Source organism: Anomaloglossus baeobatrachus, chromosome 3 (genome assembly GCF_048569485.1).
Source record: "Anomaloglossus baeobatrachus isolate aAnoBae1 chromosome 3, aAnoBae1.hap1, whole genome shotgun sequence".
NCBI classification, from domain to species: domain Eukaryota; kingdom Metazoa; phylum Chordata; class Amphibia; order Anura; family Aromobatidae; genus Anomaloglossus; species Anomaloglossus baeobatrachus.
In genome coordinates, this window is record NC_134355.1 from 423,146,140 (window position 1) to 423,162,258 (window position 16,119).

A 16,119-nucleotide genomic window follows, 5' to 3' on the forward strand; every position below is an offset into this window, starting at 1 on the left:
AAAAGTAAGATGTCTACTACTTACCGTGGACAATCCGATGTGCTCCCTTTTTTACGGACAAGAACAACTGGAACAAAGGTAGATGATGGCCAAAAAAGGAAAATGCTTGAATGGATCTCAAGTGGTCCAACAAGTGCCCTCTCCGCCACCTCAACTACCGCATCCAAAAAACACCAGTCCTCTGAGTTGTCAGCCCAATCACACTTGCATTCTCACAGATCTGAAGTCTCCATCTGCCCTGCACAGTATGGTGGAACTGAGATGGCTGAGTCTGCAGAGCTGTTTAGTCACACTATAGCCTGGGAATCAGAGGTCTGCTCCCAAGCTACAGTGAGTACAGACCAGGAAATGGTCTGCAGTGATGCCCAGAACCTTTGTGACTCAGATTCAGGCCGTGATGACCAAGTTTCTGAGCATAATGTTGACCCTTATTCACAAACTGAAACACCTGTGGTAATAAACAATGAGGAACATACTGATGACGATGAGACGCAGATACCAGATTGGGATGACAACTTAAATATTCGGTCAGGGCAAGAAGAGGCTCGGTCTGAGGGTGAGGGGAGTGCAAACACAACAATTGATGAGGAAGTTCTAGATCCCACGTACTGTCAATCCACAGTCAGGCCCTCAAGGAGGTCAACAGAGATGGTGGAGGAGGATGCAACTGACGACGAAGCTACCTTGCGCCTTCCTGGACAGAGTCGGAGTACTGGTAGCACGTCTACAACTGCATCCTCAGCCACCACTGTGCCTCTGAGCACTAGTCGGGGTGGATCAGCAGGTCGCATGCCCTCTAAGCCTTGCCTAGCCTGGTCCTTTTTTGACATAGCAAAAGATCGCCCAAATTATTTGATCTGTAAAATTTGTCATGATTCTGTTAGTAGAGGGCAAAACCTCAGCAGTTTGACAACTTCTTCCATGAATCGTCACATGAATAAATATCATATGTCCCAGTGGGAAGCTCACCGTGCTGCAATGCGGCCTAGCGGAGCGAACCATCCACCGCCTTCCCCTTCCAGTGCATCCGCACGCTCATCTTTTAGGACTGTGGGGACAGCTGTCACACCTGGTTTTCCACGCACAACTTCCACCACTGTAACCGCAACAGGCAGTTTGCTTGGTAGGTTGTCAGTTGGTTTGGAAGGGGAAACAAGTACGTGTGTACAGCTCTCTCAGACATCGATAGCACCAACGTTGGATGAAGGCAACATCATGTCTATGCCTGCACTTTCCTCACAAAGCTGCATTTTTCCAGGGACACCCTACTCAACACCGTCTCCACACAGCAGCCAGATCTCTGTCCCTCAGATGTGGACAAATAAAAGGCCATTTCCTGCGACCCATGACAAAGCTAAGAGGTTGACTTTATCCCTCTGTGAGCTCTTGGCTACCGAAATGCTGCCTTTCCGCCTGGTGGACACACAGGATTTTAGAGACCTTATGTCTGTCGCTGTGCCCCAGTACCAGATGCCCAGTCGCCACTACTTCTCTAAGAAAGGTGTGCCCGCGCTACTCCAACATGTCACACACAACAAAACTGCTTCCTTGAGAAACTCTGTGTGTCAACGGGTGCATTTCACCATCGATACTTGGACCAGTAAGCATGGACAGGGACGTTACATGTAGCTGACTGGGCACTGGGTAACTATGGTGATAGATGGTGAAGGGTCTGCTGCACAAGTCTTGCCATCCCCACGACTTGTGTGTCAATCCTCTGTCTGTCCAAGTTCCGCCACTGCTTCTACCTCCTCCACCTCATCTGTGTCCTCCACCTCCGCCCCAAGCCTGCCTGGTCAGGCCACCAGCGTTCGCACTGCGCAGAAGGAATCACGCACCCCTCATTACTATGCTGACAGCAGAGCGCAACGGCATCAGGCGGTCTTTAGCTTGACATGTCTTGGAAATAGGATTCACACAGCGGCTGAGTTGTGGGCAGCTCTGCAGACTGAGTTTAATAAATGGTTGTCTCCACTCAACCTGCAGCCTGGTAAGGCTGTGTGCGACAATGCTGCAAACCTGGGTGCGGCCCTTCGCCTGGGCAAGGTGACACACGTGCCTTATATGGCTCACGTGTTGAACCTTGTTGTCCAGCAATTTTTAACGCACTATCCCGGCCTAGATGGCCTTCTGACCAGGGCACGAAAACTGTCTGCTCACTTCCGCCGTTCAAACGCCGCAGCAGAGGGACTTGCATCGCTCCAGAAGTCTTTCGGCCTGCCGGTTCATCGCCTGAAATGCGATGTGGTGACACGCTGGAATTCGACTCTCCACATGTTACAGCGACTGTGGCAGCACCGCCGAGCCCTGGTTCAATACGTCATGACGTATAGCCTGGGCCAACGAGATGCAGAGGTGGGGCAGATCACCCTGATGGAGTGGTCTCAGATCAAGGACCTATGCACCCTTCTGCACAGTTTCGACATGGCGACGAATATGTTTAGCGCTGACAATGCCATTATCAGCATGACAATTCCAGTCATTTACATGCTAAAGCACACGCTAAACACTATTCGGAGTCAGGGGGTGGGACAACAGGAAGGGGAGGAACTACAGGAGGATTCATATGCGCAAGACACAACAACATCACCAAGGTCCAGACGTTCATCATCACCAACGCAGCAGGCATGGGACCATGGGGGACAGGGATCAACAAGGGTGCATGGTAGCAGGCGAAATGTTGAGGAAGGTGCAGGAGAACATGAAGAAATGGAGGACGAACTGTCCATGGACATGGAAGACTCAGCGGATGAGGGAGACCTTGGTCAAATTTCAGTTGAAAGAGGTTGGTGGGAGATGTCAGAGGAAGAAAGAATGGTTAGCACCTCTATGCCACAAACACAGCATGGACTTGGTCCGCATGGCTGCGCAAGACACATGAGCGCCTTCTTGCTGCACTACCTCCAACATGACCCTCGTATTGTCAAAATTAGAAGTGATGATGACTACTGGCTTGCCACACTATTAGATCCCCGGTACAAGTCCAAATTTTGTGACATAATTCCAGCCATAGAAAGGGACGCACATATGCAGGAGTATAAGCAGAAGCTGTTACTCGATCTTAGCTCGGCTTTTCCACAAAACAACCGTGCAGGTGCAGGGAGTGAATCTCCCAGTTGTAACTTGACAAACATGGGACGGTCTCGTCATCTTCAACAGTCTACCCGTACCAGTAGCACCGTATCTGGTATTGGTAACAGCAATTTTATGGAATCTTTTCATAATTTTTTTAGACCATCCTTTGCAAGGCCACCAGAGACAACAAGTCTGACACATAGTCAACGGCTGGAGAAGATGATACAGGAGTATCTCCAAATGAACATTGATGCCATGACTTTGCAAATGGAGCCTTGCTCATTTTGGGCTTCAAATCTTAAAAAATGGCCAGAACTCTCAACTTACGCCTTGGAAATTTTGTCGTGTCCAGCTGCCAGCATTGTCTCTGAACGTGTCTTCAGTGCTGCTGGGTGTGTGCTGACAGATAAGCGCACGCGTCTGTCCAGTGACAATGTGGACAGACTAACGTTCATCAAAATGAACAAGTCATGGATCCACAAGGAATTTACTACCCCTGTGTCATCCTGGGGAGAGTAAATGCTTGTGGATTTGGAATGTGCTTGATGCAAATCAAAACATCCTGTTTGCAACTGGGGCACAAGTGCTGCCACTGATGGGGTGTCTGTGTGGCCCAATTTTTTTAAAAAAGGGAGACTCCGCTTGGAGTAACCCTTGCTTACATTGTTTTTAAAAATGATCCAAGATGAACAGAGCTGGGATCAGGAAAGACTTTGCTACCTACCCCGGGGTCATCCTGGGGACAGTTAAGCATGGCATATTTTTGAATGTGCTTGATGCAAATCTAGCTGTAAAGTGTACAACTGGGGCACAAGTGCTGCCACTGAAGGGGTGGGTGTGTGTGGGGCCCAATTTTTTGAAAAAAGGGAGACTCCGCTTGGAGTAACCCTTGCTTACATTGTTTTTAAAAATGATCCAAGATGAACAGAGCTGGGATCAGGAAAGACTTTGCTACCTACCCCGGTGTCATCCTGGGGACGGTTAAGGATGGCGTATTTTTGAATGTGCTTGATTCAAATCTAGCTGTGAAGTGTACAACTAGGGCACAAGTGCTGCCACTGATGGGGTGTCTGTGTGGCCCAATTTTTGGAAAAAAGGGACACTCCGCTTGGAGTAACCCTTGCTTACATTGTTTTTAAAAATGATCCAAGATGCACAGAGCTGGGATCAGGAAAGACTTTGCTACCTACCCCGGGGTCATCCTGGGGACGGTTAAGTATGGCATATTTTTGAATGTGCTTGATGCAAATCTAGCTGTAAAGTGTACAACTGGGGCACAAGTGCTGCCACTGATGGGGTGTCTGTGTGGCCCAATTTTTGGAAAAAAAGGGAGACTCCGCTTGAAGTAACCCTTGCTTACATTGTTTTTAAAAATGATCCAAGATGCACAGAGCTGGGATCAGGAAAGCCTTTGCTACCTACCCCGGGGTCATCCTGGGGACGGTTAAGTATGGCATATTTTTGAATGTGCTTGATGCAAATCTAGCTGTGAAGTGTACAACTGGGGCACAACTGCTGCCACTGATGGGGTGTCTGTGTGGCCCAATTTTTGGAAAAAAGGGAGACTCCGTTTGGAGTAACCCTTGCTTACATTGTTTTTAAAAATGATCCAAGATGCACAGAGCTGGGATCAGGAAAGACTTAGCTACCTACCCCGGGGTCATCCTGGGGACAGTTAAGCATGGCATATTTTTGAATGTGCTTGATGCAGATCTAGCTGTAAAGTGTACAACTGGGGCACAAGTGCTGCCACTGAAGGGGTGGGTGTGTGTGGGGCCCAATTTTTTGAAAAAAGGGAGACTCCGCTTGGAGTAACCCTTGCTTACATTGTTTTTAAAAATGATCCAAGATGAACAGAGCTGGGATCAGGAAAGACTTAGCTACCTACCCCGGTGTCATCCTGGGGACGGTTAAGTATGGCATATTTTTGAATGTGCTTGATTCAAATCTAGCTGTAAAGTGTACAACTGGGGCACAAGTGCTGCCACTGATGGGGTGTCTGTGTGGCCCAATTTTTGGAAAAAAGGGAGACTCCGCTTGGAGTAACCCTTGCTTACATTGTTTTTAAAAATGATCCAAGATGAACAGAGCTGGGATCAGGAAAGACTTAGCTACCTACCCCGGTGTCATGCTGGGGACGGTTAAGGATGGCATATTTTTGAATGTGCTTGATGCAAATCTAGCTGTGAAGTGTACAACTGGGGCACAAGTGCTGCCACTGATGGGGTGTCTGTGTGGCCCAATTTTTGGAAAAAAGGGAGACTCCGCTTGGAGTAACCCTTGCTTACATTGTTTTTAAAAATGATCCAAGATGCACAGAGCTGGGATCAGGAAAGACTTTGCTACCTACCCCGGGGTCATCCTGGGGACGGTTAAGTATGGCATATTTTTGAATGTGCTTGATGCAAATCTAGCTGTAAAGTTTACAACTGGGGCACAAGTGCTGCCACTGATGGGGTGTCTGTGTGGCCCAATTTTTTAAAAAAAGGGAGACTCCGCTTGGAGTAACTTTTGCTTACATTGTTTTTAAAAATGATCCAAGATGCACAGAGCTGGGATCAGGAAAGCCTTTGCTACCTACCCCGGGGTCATCCTGGGGACGGTTAAGTATGACATAATTTTGAATGTGCTTGATGCAAATCTAGCTTTGAAGTGTACAACTGGGGCACAAGTGCTGCCACTGAAGGGGTGGGTGTCTGTGTGGCCCAATTTTTGGAAAAAAGGGAGACTCCGCTTGGAGTAACCCTTGCTTGCCGTGTTTTTAAAAAGGAGCCAAGATGAACAACTCATGGTTCAGCAAAGACTTTGCTACCTACCCCGGTGTCATCCTGGGGACGGTTAAGAATGGCGTATTTTTGAATGTGCTTGATGCAAATCTAGCTGTGAAGTGTACAACTGGGGCACAAGTGCTGCCACTGAAGGGGTGGGTGTCTGTGTGGCCCAATTTTTGGAAAAAAGGGAGACTCCGCTTGGAGTAACCCTTGCTTGCCGTGTTTTTAAAAAGGAGCCAAGATGAACAAGTCATGGTTCAGCAAAGACTTTGCTACCTACCCCGGTGTCATCCTGGGGACGGTTAAGAATGGCGTATTTTTGAATGTGCTTGATGCAAATCTAGCTGTGAAGTGTACAACTGGGGCACAAGTGCTGCCACTGAAGGGGTGGGTGTGTGTGGGGCCCAATTTTTGGAAAAAAGGGAGACTCCGCTTGGAGTAACCCTTGCTTGCCGTGTTTTTAAAAAGGAGCCAAGATGAACAAGTCATGGTTCAGCAAAGACTTTGCTACCTACCCCGGTGTCATGCTGGGGACGGTTAATTATGGCGTATTTTTGAATGTGCTTGATGCAAATCTACCTGTGAAGTGTACAACTGGGGCACAAGTGCCGCCACTGAAGGGGTGGGTGTGTGTGGGGCCCAATTTTTGGAAAAAAGGGAGACTCCGCTTGGAGTAACCCTTGCTTACATTGTTTTTAAAAATGATCCAAGATGAACAGAGCTGGGATCAGGAAAGACTTAGCTACCTACCCCGGTGTCATCCTGGGGACAGTTAAGCATGGCATATTTTTGAATGTGCTTGATGCAAATCTAGCTGTAAAGTGTACAACTGGGGCACAAGTGCTGCCACTGAAGGGGTGGGTGTGTGTGGGGCCCAATTTTTTGAAAAAAGGGAGACTCCGCTTGGAGTAACCCTTGCTTACATTGTTTTTAAAAATGATCCAAGATGAACAGAGCTGGGATCAGGAAAGACTTTGCTACCTACCCCGGTGTCATCCTGGGGACGGTTAAGGATGGCGTATTTTTGAATGTGCTTGATTCAAATCTAGCTGTGAAGTGTACAACTGGGGCACAACTGCTGCCACTGATGGGGTGTCTGTGTGGCCCAATTTTTGGAAAAAAGGGAGACTCCGTTTGGAGTAACCCTTGCTTACATTGTTTTTAAAAATGATCCAAGATGCACAGAGCTGGGATCAGGAAAGACTTAGCTACCTACCCCGGGGTCATCCTGGGGACAGTTAAGCATGGCATATTTTTGAATGTGCTTGATGCAAATCTAGGTGTAAAGTGTACAACTGGGGCACAAGTGCTGCCACTGAAGGGGTGGGTGTGTGTGGGGCCCAATTTTTTGAAAAAAGGGAGACTCCGCTTGGAGTAACCCTTGCTTACATTGTTTTTAAAAATGATCCAAGATGAACAGAGCTGGGATCAGGAAAGACTTAGCTACCTACCCCGGTGTCATCCTGGGGACGGTTAAGGATGGCGTATTTTTGAATGTGCTTGATGCAAATCTAGCTGTGAAGTGTACAACTAGGGCACAAGTGCTGCCACTGATGGGGTGTCTGTGTGGCCCAATTTTTGGAAAAAAGGGAGACTCCGCTTGGAGTAACCCTTGCTTTCATTGTTTTTAAAAATGATCCAAGATGCACAGAGCTGGGATCAGGAAAGACTTTGCTACCTACCCCGGGGTCATCCTGGAGACGGTTAAGTATGGCATATTTTTGAATGTGCTTGATGCAAATCTAGCTGTAAAGTGTACAACTGGGGCACAAGTGCTGCCACTGATGGGGTGTCTGTGTGGCCCAATTTTTGGAAAAAAGGGAGACTCCGCTTGGAGTAACCCTTGCTTACATTGTTTTTAAAAATGATCCAAGATGCACAGAGCTGGGATCAGGAAAGACTTAGCTACCTACCCCGGTGTCATCCTGGGGACGGTTAAGGATGGCGTATTTTTGAATGTGCTTGATGCAAATCTAGCTGTGAAGTGTACAACTGGGGCACAACTTCCGCCACTGAAGGGGTGGGTGTGTGTGGGGCCCAATTTTTGGAAAAAAGGGAGACTCCGCTTGGAGTAACCCTTGCTTACATTGTTTTTAAAAATGATCCAAGATGAACAGAGCTGGGATCAGGAAAGACTTAGCTACCCACCCCGGTGTCATCCTGGGGACGGTTAAGGATGGCATATTTTTGAATGTGCTTGATGCAAATCTAGCTGTGAAGTGTACAACTGGGGCACAAGTGCTGCCACTGATGGGGTGTCTGTGTGGCCCAATTTTTGGAAAAAAGGGAGACTCCGCTTGGAGTAACCCTTGCTTACATTGTTTTTAAAAATGATCCAAGATGCACAGAGCTGGGATCAGGAAAGACTTTGCTACCTACCCCGGGGTCATCCTGGGGACGGTTAAGTATGGCATATTTTTGAATGTGCTTGATGCAAATCTAGCTGTAAAGTTTACAACTGGGGCACAAGTGCTGCCACTGATGGGGTGTCTGTGTGGCCCAATTTTTGAAAAAAAGGGAGACTCCGCTTGGAGTAACCCTTGCTTACATTGTTTTTAAAAATGATCCAAGATGCACAGAGCTGGGATCAGGAAAGCCTTTGCTACCTACCCCGGTGTCATCCTGGGGACGGTTAAGGATGGCATATTTTTGAATGTGCTTGATGCAAATCTAGCTGTGAAGTGTACAACTGGGGCACAACTGCCGCCACTGAAGGGGTGGGTGTGTGTGGGGCCCAATTTTTGGAAAAAAGGGAGACTCCGCTTGGAGTAACCCTTGCTTACATTGTTTTTAAAAATGATCCAAGATGAACAGAGCTGGGATCAGGAAAGACTTAGCTACCTACCCCGGTGTCATGCTGGGGACGGTTAAGGATGGCATATTTTTGAATGTGCTTGATGCAAATCTAGCTGTGAAGTGTACAACTGGGGCACAAGTGCTGCCACTGATGCGGTGTCTGTGTGGCCCAATTTTTGGAAAAAAGGGAGACTCCGCTTGGAGTAACCCTTGCTTACATTGTTTTTAAAAATGATCCAAGATGCACAGAGCTGGGATCAGGAAAGACTTTGCTACCTACCCCGGGGTCATCCTGGGGACGGTTAAGTATGGCATATTTTTGAATGTGCTTGATGCAAATCTAGCTGTAAAGTTTACAACTGGGGCACAAGTGCTGCCACTGATGGGGTGTCTGTGTGGCCCAATTTTTGAAAAAAAGGGAGACTCCGCTTGGAGTAACCCTTGCTTACATTGTTTTTAAAAATGATCCAAGATGCACAGAGCTGGGATCAGGAAAGCCTTTGCTACCTACCCCGGGGTCATCCTGGGGACGGTTAAGTATGACATATTTTTGAATGTGCTTGATGCAAATCTAGCTTTGAAGTGTACAACTGGGGCACAAGTGCTGCCACTGAAAGGGTGGGTGTCTGTGTGGCCCAATTTTTGGAAAAAAGGGAGACTCCGCTTGGAGTAACCCTTGCTTGCCGTGTTTTTAAAAAGGAGCCAAGATGAACAAGTCATGGTTCAGCAAAGACTTTGCTACCTACCCCGGTGTCATCCTGGGGACGGTTAAGAATGGCGTATTTTTGAATGTGCTTGATGCAAATCTAGCTGTGAAGTGTACAACTGGGGCACAAGTGCTGCCACTGAAGGGGTGGGTGTCTGTGTGGCCCAATTTTTGGAAAAAAGGGAGACTCCGCTTGGAGTAACCCTTGCTTGCCGTGTTTTTAAAAAGGAGCCAAGATGAACAAGTCATGGTTCAGCAAAGACTTTGCTACCTACCCCGGTGTCATCCTGGGGACGGTTAAGAATGGCGTATTTTTGAATGTGCTTGATGCAAATCTAGCTGTGAAGTGTACAACTGGGGCACAAGTGCTGCCACTGAAGGGGTGGGTGTGTGTGGGGCCCAATTTTTGGAAAAAAGGGAGACTCCGCTTGGAGTAACCCTTGCTTACATTGTTTTTAAAAATGATCCAAGATGCACAGAGCTGGGATCAGGAAAGACTTAGCTACCTACCCCGGTGTCATCCTGGGGACGGTTAAGGATGGCGTATTTTTGAATGTGCTTGATGCAAAGCTAGCTGTGAAGTGTACAACTGGGGTACAAGTGCTGCCACTGATGGGGTGTCTGTGTGGCCCAATTTTTGGAAAAAAGGGAGACTCCGCTTGGAGTAACCCTTGCTTGCCGTGTTTTTAAAAAGGAGCCAAGATGAACAAGTCATGGTTCAGCAAAGACTTTGCTACCTACCCCGGTGTCATGCTGGGGACGGTTAATTATGGCGTATTTTTGAATGTGCTTGATGCAAATCTACCTGTGAAGTGTACAACTGGGGCACAAGTGCCGCCACTGAAGGGGTGGGTGTGTGTGGGGCCCAATTTTTGGAAAAAAGGGAGACTCCGCTTGGAGTAACCCTTGCTTACATTGTTTTTAAAAATGATCCAAGATGAACAGAGCTGGGATCAGGAAAGACTTAGCTACCTACCCCGGTGTCATCCTGGGGACGGTTAAGGATGGCATATTTTTGAATGTGCTTGATGCAAATCTAGCTGTGAAGTGTACAACTGGGGCACAAGTGCTGCCACTGAAGGGGTGGGTGTGTGTGGGGCCCAATTTTTGGAAAAAAGGGAGACTCCGCTTGGAGTAACCCTTGCTTACATTGTTTTTAAAAATGATCCAAGATGAACAGAGCTGGGATCAGGAAAGACTTAGCTACCTACCCCGGTGTCATCCTGGGGACAGTTAAGCATGGCATATTTTTGAATGTGCTTGATGCAAATCTAGCTGTAAAGTGTACAACTGGGGCACAAGTGCTGCCACTGAAGGGGTGGGTGTGTGTGGGGCCCAATTTTTTGAAATAAGGGAGACTCCGCTTGGAGTAACCCTTGCTTACATTGTTTTTAAAAATGATCCAAGATGAACAGAGCTGGGATCAGGAAAGACTTTGCTACCTACCCCGGTGTCATCCTGGGGACGGTTAAGGATGGCGTATTTTTGAATGTGCTTGATTCAAATCTAGCTGTGAAGTGTACAACTAGGGCACAAGTGCTGCCACTGATGGGGTGTCTGTGTGGCCCAATTTTTGGAAAAAAGGGAGACTCCGCTTGGAGTAACCCTTGCTTACATTGTTTTTAAAAATGATCCAAGATGCACAGAGCTGGGATCAGGAAAGACTTTGCTACCTACCCCGGGGTCATCCTGGGGACGGTTAAGTATGGCATATTTTTGAATGTGCTTGATGCAAATCTAGCTGTAAAGTGTACAACTGGGGCACAAGTGCTGCCACTGATGGGGTGTCTGTGTGGCCCAATTTTTGGAAAAAAGGGAGACTTCGCTTGGAGTAACCCTTGCTTGCCGTGTTTTTAAAAAGGAGCCAAGATGAACAAGTCATGGTTCAGCAAAGACTTTGCTACCTACCCCGGTGTCATGCTGGGGACGGTTAATTATGGCGTATTTTTGAATGTGCTTGATGCAAATCTACCTGTGAAATGTACAACTGGGGCACAAGTGCTGCCACTGAAGGGATGGGTGTGTGTGTGGCCCAATTTTTGGAAAAAAAGGGAGACTCCACTTGCAGTAACCCTTGCTTACATTGTTTTTAAAAATGATCCAAGATGAATAGAGCTGGGATCAGGAAAGACTTAGCTACCTACCCCGGTGTCATGCTGGGGACGGTTAATTATGGCGTATTTTTGAATGTGCTTGATGCAAATCTACCTGTGAAGTGTACAACTGGGGCACAACTGCTGCCACTGAAGGGGTGGGTGTGTGTGTCGCCCAATTTTTGGAAAAAAGGGAGACTCCGCTTGGAGTCACCTTGCGGTGTTTTACATGATTTTAGAAGGACGTGCCATGGCTATATCTGTGTCTCCTCCTCTTTTTCCTTGTCCAGCTCTTTTGTTTTCGCATGAGTATATGTCCTTGTCACTTTCCCATGTGTTTGTGTTGTGTTGTGAGTTGTTTGTCACCTTTTGGACAACTTTGAGGGTGTTTTCTAGGTGTTTTTATGTGTTTGTGATTGCCTGCCATTGTTTCATATGCGGTTCGAGTTCGGTTCGTCGAACGTTCGCCGAACTGAACTCGAACGAGACCTCCGTTCGACGAACCGAACTCGAGCCGAACCATGACCAGTTCGCTTATCTCTACTGGTGATCCAATTTGGGGGGGACCCTTCTTTTTTTTTGTAATTATTAATATTTATAAAATAATTATAAAAAAAAGAGCCTGGGGTGACCTCCGCATTGGATCACCAACCACGGTAAAGCTGCCAGCTGAGGTTTTCAGGCTACAGCCGTCTGCTTTACCCTAGCTGGCTATCAAAAATGGGGGGACCCCATGTCATTTAAATAAAAAAAATTAATGGGCTTCCCTGTATTTTGATTGCCAGCCTAGGTAACACCAGGCAGATGGGGGTGGCAACCCGTAGCTGTCTGCTTTATCTGCGCTGAGAATCAAAAATACCGCGGAGTGCTACATCATTTTTTTTAATGATTTATTTTTACAGCACTGTCATGTCAGGCAATCAAAATACAGGGAAGCCCTTTTAGTTACCTAAATAAATAATTAAAAAAAATATATATGGGCTCCCGCTGCATTTCTTGTATTGCTAGCTAAGGTTAATCCAAGCAGCCACTGGCTGCTAACCGCCACTGCTTGGTGTTACCTTCACTGGCAATGGAAAATCCACGGAAGCATTTTTTATTTTTTTTGCCAAAAAACTCCAAAAAAAATTACGTGAGCATCGCTATATTTTTGTATGCTAGCCAGGTACAGCAGGCAGGTACGGCTGCCCCCAACCCCCAGCTGCCTATTTGTACCCGGCAGGGAACTAAAATTATAGGGAAGCCCTTTTTTTAATTATTTTTGTGTCCAGCCAGGTACAACTAGGCAGCTGGGGATTGGATCCGCAGCACAGGTTAGTTCGAGCTTTCTGGGCATCTCTGCTGCGAATTGCAGTCCGCAGCCGCACCAGAAAATGGCGCTTTCATAGAAGCGCCATCATCTGGCGCTGTATCCAACTCTTCCAGCTGCCCTGAAGCCGGGTGGCTCGCTAGGTAATAATGAGTTAATACTAGCTTTGTTTTACTAGCTAGTATTAAGCCAGAGATTCTTAATGTCAGGCAAGTTTGACCCAGCCATTAAGATTCTCCAATAAAGGGTTAAAAAAAAACACACTACACAGAGAAAAAATACTTTAATAGAAATAAATACACAGACACACTTAGAGACTCCATGTTTATTACTCCCTCGCATCCCTCCACGATCCATGGTCTTCTGTCTTCTTTCTCTTTCAACCCATGCAGCTCTGCTACATCAGCAACACTACATGGGAGAAAGACGCTGCTGCTCCTGTGCTGGCTGTAAGCGGTGACGTCACCACTGACAGACGGGTTACCATAGCAACGGTGCTTCGATCACGTGATTCCCGATGCCGCTGCATGTGGGAAGACGCTGCTGTTCCCGTGCAGTCTTTTCACTCTGTGAGTGACCAGAAGCTGCTGCCTGTAAGCAGTAATGTCACCGCTCACAGGCGCTTTGCTATAGCAACGGTGATCTCCGTTATTGACCGGCTGTGGCAGCCGGTGAATAACGGAACGGGGAAGCAGAACGGGGAGTCGACCGTGTGCAAGAGCATGTCGCTGGTACACGGAGATACACAAACGATCACCGCGTACTGGAGAGATGCACTGACAGGACCTAGCATGATGTCAAAGCCATGTGACCAGTCTGTAGCCAATGAGATAATAGACACGTGACTGGTAACATGGCTATTTTGATGTCACGATACGTCCTATCATCAGTGCTGGTTACCGGGAGGACGCAGCGATTATCAGAAGGAAAAGCGGCAGGAGACAGAGTGCAAGACGCATCGCGGGGACAGGTAAGTGTTATGGCAATGTTTATTAACTGTATGTGTAAATTTTTAATGTGTTTTATGTGTTTGTGATTGCCTCCCATTGGTTTCAATGGGGCTCGAGAGATTCGTCGAATGGCTCGCCGAACCGAACTCGAACGCGGCCTCCGTTCGACGAACCGAACCGAACTCGAGCCTCTAGAGGTTCGCTCATCTCTAATACTTACAGTCACATGATGACGAGCTTCTCTTCATAATTCTCTCAATGTTCAATGAGAAACATATGAAGAAAAGCTAATTGTCACATGGAAGTATGAAAATCATATATGAGTGGAGTGGCCATGTGATGACTGCTGGAACCAGCAAGCAGAGCTGAATTGTGACAGTGGGTATAATACACGCTGTTAAACCTGAGGTACTACATTGCTTAATTTTGTAATTAAAGGGCTTGTCCACATTAGAGATGAAAGTCTGCAGTGACATTATTCGTGACTTCACACTTCTTAATTCTTTAAATGCATGCTCTGCACACTTTTACAATTCTCCGGTGCCAGTGATGAGAGTGGACGATGATGTGAGCACAAGTATGAGATTTGAGTACTTCTGGCCACATTCTGATTTGACGTGTCCAGCCTCAGTCAATTCATTTTCATTGAGCGAGGCCATGCATGTTTGTTCAGCACGTGACCTCATCTATGTAAATCGCATATGTGGAAGCACTAGGTGGTACGAAACGGCCGTTGTCCCCTGGGGGCCTGCACTCGGCTCTCTCCCCGCTTTTTAATGCACTTCTTGGATTAAATAAGGCTAGTTTCACATTTGCGTTGTTTTGATGCAAACGGAATCCGTTACTAATGTAGTACAGTTCATTTATTTACAGTGGTAGCGCGACAGCATGCCTCATGCACTACCCGCATGTGCCACATGGTGTCGCACTTACACTGTAAATAAATGAACTGTACTTCATTAGCAACAGATTCCGTTTGCGTTAAAACAACGCAAATGTGAAACCGGCCTTAAGCACGTTTTGGATATCGAATGGATTGTGCTGTTGTCTTCTGATCTCCTGGGACTCACTCTTTATTCTGTGCCCTCAAAATTTCTTTCCCATTTGCTCCCCAAACCATGTCTGTATACATTCCCCCCTCACCCTCGCTCCCTATACTATGTCTGTATACAGTAGCCCTCACTCCCTATACTATGACTGTATATATTACCCCTCACCCTCTCTCTCCCCATACATCACCCCTCACCCTCTCCCTCCCTATACATCACCCCTCACCCTCTCTCTCCTCATACATCACCCCTCACCCTATCTCTCCCCATACATCACCCCTCACCCTCTCTCTCCCCATACATCACCCCGCACCCTCTCTCTCCCCATACATCACCCCTCATCCTCTCTCCCCATACATCACCCCTCATCCTCTCTCTCCCCATACATCAGCCCTCATCCTCTCTCTCCACATGCATCACTCCTCATTCTCTCTCTCCCTATACATCAGGTAGCGCGACAGTACCCCCCTGACAGTTGCGCCTGGGGCAGATGCCCCGCCAGCCCCCCCCTTGGATAGGCCTCTGATGTTATTATTGGTCCCATAATTAGGGCCTAACTTCATTTTTTGTGAATAACTTATATGTTGCAGGAGGTGTGTGATTATTATCACAAGGGGGGTGAATGAATATTGCAGGGGTAGGTTACAGTTATTACAGGTAGGTTACAGTTACAAATTATTATTATTGATGGGCAAGCTGTACAATGCTCGGTTCTCAAAATAATGAGTGGACAGCATGATGTTCAGATGGTCGTTGCTCGAGTCAAGCAGGTCAGACACTCTTACCCCAGTGAGAGCCATTTAGAGGTTGCAGGTGGCTCCACGGGGGTGCCGACTTCCATCATGCAATGAAGCAAACCTGTACTTTGTGTTTGATGCTTCCCGAACGACACGTCCAAGCACCCGCGATCCTCAGCCAAGGACAGCGAGTATCCAGCGAGTATCGAAACTCCTCAATGCTCGATTGAGTATTGAGCAGTGCTGCGCACGCTCGCTCATCATTAGTTATGTATCAGGTGGTATGTGGTGATGGTGATGATTATAGGATGAGGGAAGCGGTGGCAGATAACTGCAGGGTGGGGGCATGGTATAATCTGGTTGGGTGATTATTATACTACAAGTTATCACTGCAAAAGGGTATAGACTTATAATGGGGGGTGGGTTGGGATATGATTTATTATTTTACCATGAGGGGGTTATTACAGCTAGAGTCTATGTGATTGTGATGGGGGATCTCAAACCACAGCGTTTCTATACGTAAAATTCTAAATTAAGTGCAAATCGGTTACTGTTAGTGACTGAAAAATTTTAATGAAATAAGTAAACCATTTGTAATTAATTTCTGTGTGCTACATAAGACTCAAGCCTAAA